Below are 8558 nucleotides of genomic sequence, written 5' to 3'. Positions count from 1 at the left end.
TGTCTCTATTATCATATAATATTTTGAGATTAAAGCCAAGTAACTCAAGGCATGACAGGTATATTCTCAACTATGGTACAAAACAAGGTTAATTGGGTTGGATATATTTTTTCATGTTTGTTTTGATTTCTTGCATCAAGTTTCAAAACAAAAAAAAAGTTTTAACTTTAATTTCTTTTCTTCTATTTTATTTTATTTTCTCCGGTTTAAATTCTTGTTCTTTCTTGAGGACAAGAAAGGTTCAAGCTTGGGGATATTTGTTAGGTGCATTTCATGCATTCATTTTGTAGTTTTAGTTCATAAAAATGCATTGCATTTAGGTTTAAACTCATGCATTTTGCATGTTTTTCGGGATTTTTCATGAGGCAATTTCATTCAAATACTTTTGTGATATTTCAGGGACTTTTGGAGGTAGGATATTGTTGGAGGAGGTAAATAAAAGTTGCGGACAAAATTTCAGGACGTGTGGAGCACCGAGGAGCAAGATATCAATGAAATGAAGATTTTGGCTTTACAGAGATTTACACGGCAGTGTAAATGCAAGCCTTGCGTTTACGCGGGCCGTGTAGACGTAGATTTCTGCGCGGTATATTTTTGCGTTTACGCGGGCCGTGTAAATGACAGTGTTAATTTACGCGGGCCGTGTAAACGTAAATGCGGGTTTTTAAGCAGTTTTTCACCATTTTTAAAGGGGGAACCGACTTTTTACTTTAGGGGGTCGACTTTTGGAGTAGAGAAGGCAATTTCTTGAGGATTTTGGAGTTGATTAACACTTGGGAACATTTGATTTCATTTTGTAAGAACTTTAATTTCATTTTCTAGATTTGTGATCTTGTTCTAGTCATGAGTGGCTAGAACCCTAATTTCTCCAACTCATGTTTTGACTTTCTAGTTGTGAATCTAATCATATGACTTGATGTTTGTTCTTAATTTCTATCTAATGAATTTGATTTTGCTTCAATCGAATGTTTGATTCTAATTGTGATTCTTATTGGCCATTTGAATTAGGGTTAGGTCATTCCAGTTATATCTTTTACAAAATCCGTAATTGTTTTGTGAAATTGAACAAGTAACAAGCATTAAATTGACATCTATTGAATGGATTTAGTGTAAATCTTATTCATACACTTTTGCTCTCCCGAGCTTATGAGGAGTATTGGGTGTTGTTGGGAACATTCACATAAAGCTTCATGCAATCTTTCAATCTAATTCTAAGAGCTTGTTTAGATTAGGTTAGTAAGGTTAGGATTAATCAAAGAGCTTGTTTTGGTTAATTATTGTGGTGAATGGAAAGTGTTAGAGCTTGTTAACACTTTCAAGTACCAACTTAGATAGAATGAAACAAAAGTCTTGTCATCTTGGATTCACATTGTTGAAGTGTCATACATGAAGTTGGAGTCTTTATAATATCTGAATTTAATTTTCTCATTCAGCCAATTACTTGTGATTTTACTTTATTTGTCTAATCATTGCAAATCAAATCCCCCTTTTTCTTTCATCTTTCGTGAACAAATACCTTACGCAAAAAGGGTATAGACTGATTGTCCCGTGTCTCTGTGGATCGACCCTACTTGTCTTGTACTACTTTTGAATGCAATAGAGTAGTGTTACTTAGGAGTTTATCGTACCCCTTTATTTGTTGGGTCTGAAACCCCTAACAAGGTCCTTGAGCCGAACAACTCCCTTTCTCGTTCTCGAACTTTAGTTTCAGTTTATTATGTTTGAGGCCTGGAGTGTCTTTACAAATACGCACTTGATGCTGAAATTGGTTATCAGCATGATCGGGATTGCCGATCACCTTTCCACTAACATTTGTGTTGTTAGCATTAAGGTGAGCCATGACAACTGCTACGGCTGCTGTGACTGCTGCTTGAAACGTAGCCGCATCTATTTGAAGGATTCGTGTTTTGCTGGTAGTTTGGTTACGTTTCTTTAGAGGCATGATTTTGTCATAAGATGAGAAAACAAAATCATGAGCGATCATGGTTGGCTCTAGATGTATTCTAATCATTTATATGAATATAAAATTTTCGTTTCGTTATATTGATCTCAAAGATTTGACCTACATCCCTATGATGCAGTCCTGGTAAAGGGTAGAAATAGGATTCTAGAATGGTTATAAGACGAGTGTCATCCGAACGAAGTTATGTTTGGTTGGTGGATAACTTGATCCAACTTCTGAAAATATTTGAAAGTAATTCATAATAGAGTCGACAAAAAATAGACTTATGAATTTTAGAAGTAATCACTCTCTATTGAGATTTTCGTGATCCAATTTATTAGTCGGGATAGGAAAAAGACAATATACTTAAAACCCAATGCAAGTAATGTAATCACTAACCCACTAGGTTGAATCAATTTATTAGTTATTACAGTAATGAAAAGGAATTCACACACTTCGCATGTTACGCATGTGGTTTTCCTCTGTTCCCCGTTCTACTCCTGTCAGTAAAGATTTGTTCTCTCCTGTTATATATATGGTGTCCTTCTCCTCCTTAGATATATTGAATTTATGTGCCATCTTACTTCCAATTCTAACATTGATCTTTATTACTTCATAATGAAGAATTGGAATCCTGGAAGTTCATGCGAAACTCTCATTGGTGTCCTTAATAAGGTAAAGGAATTTGGTGATTTGTATAGTTTCTTCACTCCTCTTCGGTTTCTTTCTTGGAATCCTCCTAATGGAATTCTTCTGGATCCTCTTTGACTCCTCTGTTGATTGTTGGAGTGGTTATATCTATCTAATTGGTTTATACAAGAATGGAAATGTCTAAAGAATCTATGAGATCAATAAATATTTAAATCTTTACGAAGTTGATCCTTTCCAGTCTTTCTATAATTACATAGTGTGTACAAATTATATATAATTCAGATCATATAGACCTTCGAATATGTGATTTTACTCTAAAGCCACAACCAAACAAGGAACAAGAAGTAAAGTGAAAATCACCTACTCTAAGTCTATAAAATCTCAACAATATATGACCTTACAATGTACACTTAGTAATTATAGATCTACCACAGAAGGTATTTTTAACATTTGCCAAAAGTTGTATATGGCACCTAAAATACTTCTTTAGTATTTTAATTATAAGTTTGATTCTTTAACTTCTAAATACAAAATGTTGATAAGTTTTCATTTTTGTTGTTATAACATCCTAAAATACTCCTATAGTATTTTAACCTTTATGTTTGGTTCTAGAATATCTATGGTACCTAGGTAAGTTTTAGACTTGTTGCAACACTACAATCACTGCCAAGCACATGTTGGTCATATCTCAAATAAATATAGTTGATCAGGCTATATTAATCCCAGATACGATTACATAACTCTCCAGGTTTAACTGCAATGTCCAACATCCAAATACTTTTGTTTTGTCCTTCTTTTGATACTTGTTCTAGTATATATATATTTTACATGTACTTATACTTTTATAAAATATTGTTATATTTTAAAGTATAACCCTTGGTCAGAGTGTTTCTATCCCAATTTGTTTATAGTTGTATATATTTTATGACTGATATACTGAGTTCACTATAAACAATGCTCTGATGCCAATCTGTCACATCCCCAAACAAGAACGACGGAAACATTTGGGGGCGGAGGAAGTCATGTCAAGTATCACAACACATGCATTATAGTAATGACATTAAAACAACCATTTCATTAATAAGTATAAGTTTTACCTAAGTAATTAAACATTACATATTCAAACAACAAAGTAGATACAATAGAAGACAAGAGACGTGGTACAGTACAAGGATGTCTTCTAAAATGCTCTGGGAGTGTATCTGTCTACTGGATTCCTGAGAATAAAAGTTATTTTGAAATAGTATATCAACATTTAAGTTAGTGAGTTTATAAGTATTTTAGTTATATAAAGTATACCCTAAGTTTTTGGAAAAGTTCGTTGGTTCCTCCAGAAAATCCTATATTTCCTAGTGTGATAAAATGATAACCTCAATAGTTCCCTCTTCAATTACTTAATTTATACTAGCTCTATATAACCTAACATGGAATGGACAGTAAATGGGTGAATCTGCCCTAAGCCCACAACCAAACAAGGAACAAGAAGTAAGGCAGAAGTCATACATTTCAGTGTGAATCGAATTTTAATTATATATAACTCTGGTGTATAAACTAAGGGCTTTATAGAATTAACCACTACAGGTCCTTTATGTTAAACTAGTTTAAAGAGGCGGAATGACTAAGTTCTATCTGATAAGTAGTTTTAAATCCCCATAAAACTGTTCTGATAAGTAGTTTTAAATCCCCATAAAACCATTCTAATAAGTAGTTTTAAATCCCCATAAAACCGTTCCGTTTTGATTATGGAAAGTGATTATTTCAATAGTATTTCTTAAAAAGAATAAACTACTAGTGAATAACTACCCTAATAGTAACCTAGTTAATTAGGGTTAAAATATGATAAAGTTGTAAATATCTAGATTTACCATTTACAGTTTTATTTATACAAAACTATATGAAGTTGCTTACTTATTCATACACTAACCGCATTATTCAATACAAAATTTGTGATTATCATAACCATGCTTGATGACCTAAGGCTCTCCTGAAACACGATGTTCTTCAAGCGTTGAAATATGGTATGACAATTGTTAGCACAGGCCCGCCGGCCTAACTGTAGTGAACAGTTAAGGTGTGAGATTGTCAGTCCCGTATAGATCTATACACAAGTGTCATGCTCTCCCTCAAAGAGACTTTGGTTATAATATTTAGGACTTTTGTTTTATAGTTAAATAAGTACTTGAAGCGTATCTCACTAATGCTATATTGATAGTTATGTGTAGAATAAGGAAAATATCTTTGAAATAGGTATTTTGTAAATATCTCATAAATTATATTGAATATAATTTATATAATTGTTTTCATAAGTGATCCTGAATACGAAAAGAAATGTCTAAACTCCATCAACTGTTTTGATAAACGTGCATGACTCATAAACTATACCTATCATACTTATATGCTTGATCTTAAATGAAACCCTTAATTGGTAAAATATTATGTTTATTCTAGTAAAAATAACAATTGTAAACTAATTGAATAAATTTTGTTACTGATACAAGGTTTCCTTGTATCTTACTTGTATCCCCCCCCCCTTAAAACATCATAAAATACTGAAAATATAGGGGTATAAACTCACCGGATAACTGGTGATTTGGGCAGCGTTTCATTTCTAGGAATGAGTCCTTCCTTCGACGTGGTAAAAATTGGCTAGAAAGGTGTTTAGAATGAAAGGAGAAATCAAAAATGTAAACCAAATTCGGAGACCTCGCACCCCTTTTATAGTTGGCTGACCCTCACACTACGTTGGGCATAATTTGGTACACTAGGCGTACCTCGGTACGCAACGTGTTTGGTGCTGCGTGTGTTCGAACATGTAAATCTGCGTAATACATGTTGCATGCGAGGGAAGGAGCGACATGGACGATTCGAAGCCTTGTATCCAAGTACATTGGGCGTAACCGATTATGTGGGGCGTACTCCTTCACACCAGCTTCGTAATTTGACCCCGAACTTCGAAAATTTGTGAGTTTCGCATACGAGCTCCATTTTGGACATTCATTATATCCACACGTAGGTGAGATTATACTCTACAACTTTCGTTTAGACTCCGTCGGCTGATTTTGATTTTATTTTTAATGCTATATTTTTAACAGGCTGGAACATGCAAAGTCCGTTAAAAGTTCATAACTTCTTTATCTTACGTCCGTTTTCGTCTGTGTTTTTACCGATGTACTACTATTGACGAGACCTTCGATTCTCGTTTAGGTTGTTTAGGCCAAAAGTTGTTCAAACGAAAATTCGAGTTTCGGGCTGTGTACTAGAGTGTCGAATCTTAGAAAAATCGTAACTTCGTCATACGGAATCAAATTTGGACATTCATTTTATGTAAACTCTTGGTTTAATGCATTCTACGACTTCCATTTAGATTGTTATGGCTAAAAGGCGCTTTATTAAAAATTCACGTTTTACGTTAAACAATGATTTGTCGGTTTTGACGCGGATCTTCGATCGGTTATAATTTCTTTATTATAACTCGGATTTAAGTGTTCTTTATATATTTGGAAACCTTGTTACAATATTTGTTACTTTAGTTATCCCAAACAAGAATATTGAACAATTTATTTTCAACGCTATTTTAAGTGGACTTTTATTGAACATGAATAACCTTGGGTTGACTTCAAATGTTAGAAAAATAACAGGTTGTTACAGCTAATATGTCTACGAGAACCCAAATGGTGTCATAACCACCTGTCGTCCTGGGTAACTTGGTTATGAAATCCATTATAATCCGCTCCCACTTCCACTCAGGTATTTCTGGATGTTGAAGCAAACCTGAGGGCTTTTGATATTCTACCTTGACTTTGTCGCAAGTTAGGCACTTGCCGACATAGTTAGCAATTTCAGCTTTCATGTTCGGCCACCAATAGAGTTTCTTAAGGTCCATATACATGTTGTCTGAACCGGGATGAACGGAGTATCGAGTTTTATGGGCTTCGTTCATGACAACATCTTTGTAACCACCAAACTTCGGTGTTCAGATCCGATTCATGAGATAACGAACTTCGTAACCCTTGATTTCCAAGTTCTTTTCCACTCATCTCATTGCTTCACCCGTCACGTTCTCAGGTTTCAAGGCTTTCAACTGAGCCTCCTTGAACTATGTGGATAGGTAGGAATGGATAGTTATAGTTAGAGACTTCACTTGGCAGCTTGAGTACTCTTTTCGACTAAGGGAATCTGCTACCACATTGGCTTTGTCGGGATGATAGTGAATCTCACATTCATAATCATTGAGTAGCTCTACCCATTGTCGCTGTCTCATGTTAAGTTCTTTCTGATTGAATATGTGTTGGAGGCTTTTATTATCAGTAAAGACTGTGCATTTTGTATCGTACAAGTAATGTCTCCATATATTTAGAGCGAAAACCACTGCTCCAAGTTCGAGGTCCTGTGTGCTATAGTTGACTTCGTGGTTCTTAAGCTTTATCGAGGCATAAGATATAACCTTTCCTCACTGCATAAGAACGTAACTATCCCTTGCTTGGACGCATCACGGTAAAATACAAAATCTTTCGTCCCTTCTAAGGGGGGACAAGATCAGTGCATTGTAGAGGGCTTGCTTTAGTGTCTGGAAAGTAGTTTCTTGTTTCTCCTCCCAACTGAAAGTTACACCTTTTTTAGTCAAGGTGGTGAATGGCTTCGCAATCTTTGGAAATTTTTAAATGAATCTCCGGTAGTAGCCAACGAGACTTAGAAACTAACGAATTTTTCTTGGGGTTCGTGGGGTCGCCTAGTTTTTGATAGCCTTGATCTTGGAGGGGTCAGCATGTATCCCTTCCTTGCTGACTACATGACCTAGGAATTTAACCCTTTGAATCCAAAATTCACACTTCGAGAACTTCACATTCAATTTCGTTGCCCTTAAATTTTCCAAGACTTGTCGCAAGTGTTGGTTGTGTTCTTCCTTACTTATGGAATAGACTAGTATATTGTCAAAGAAAACTATAACGAACTTGTATAAGTAAGGTCAACACACACAATTCATCGGGTCCATGAATATTGCAGGTGTATTCGTTAGACCAAAGGGCATCACTACAAATTCATAGTGACCGTAGTGAGTACTGAAAGTAGTTTTTGGAATATCGGCCTCCTGGACTCATAACTGATGGTATCCTGATCTCAGGTCAATCTTGGAGAAAAAATTGGCTCCTTGAAGTTGATCAAAAAGATCGTCGATTCAAAGTAAAGGGTATTGGTTTTTTTATAGTAAGTTTATTTAATTCCAGGTAATCTATATACATGCGAAACAATCCATCCTTCTTCTTTACAAACAAGACCATTGCTCCCCAAGGTGAAAAGCTTGGTCTAATACAACCTTTCCTGAGAAGTTCATTTAATTGGTTGGATAGTTCCAGCATCTCTGATGATGCAAGACGATACGGGGATTTAGATACGGGGGTAGCTCTAGAGATGAAGTGGATTTGGAATTCAACTTAGCGTTTAGGAGGAACTCCTGATATATCTTCAGGGAATATATCAGGGAAATCACAGACTTTAGGGAAATCCTTGATGCTTTTCACTTCTTGTGTCTTATCAACAACATGAGCTAAGAAGGCATAGTAATCTTTACGAAGATACTTTTGGGCCTTGATGCAAGAAATGATTTGGAGAGTTGCACCAGATTTGTCACCATAGATAACGAGAGATTCGTTACTTGGCAGATTTAGACGAATGGATTTTTCATAACATAGGATATCAGCACGGTGAAGACTTAACCAATCCATTCCGATTAAAATTTCAAAACATTTAATTGAGACCGGCATAAGGTCAATTTGGAATGAATGGTTATTGAGAGTAAGTGTACATCCTATGTATATGTCATTGGTGCCCTCGGTTTTCTGTTGGTCATCTCAACGGTGAATGTATCTTTTAGTGATTTGGGGTTTTGTTTTAGTAAGTGTTTGAATTTATGGCTCACGAAGCTCTTCTCCGCACCGCTATCGAAAAGAATGCATGCATAAGAATT

Source organism: Lactuca serriola, chromosome 1 (assembly GCF_051521515.1).
Source record: "Lactuca serriola cultivar US96UC23 chromosome 1, Lser_US96UC23_V15, whole genome shotgun sequence".
In the NCBI taxonomy this organism is placed as follows: Eukaryota; Viridiplantae; Streptophyta; class Magnoliopsida; order Asterales; family Asteraceae; genus Lactuca; species Lactuca serriola.
The sequence above is the reverse complement of the archived record's forward strand: the minus strand, read 5'-3'. Positions refer to the sequence as shown.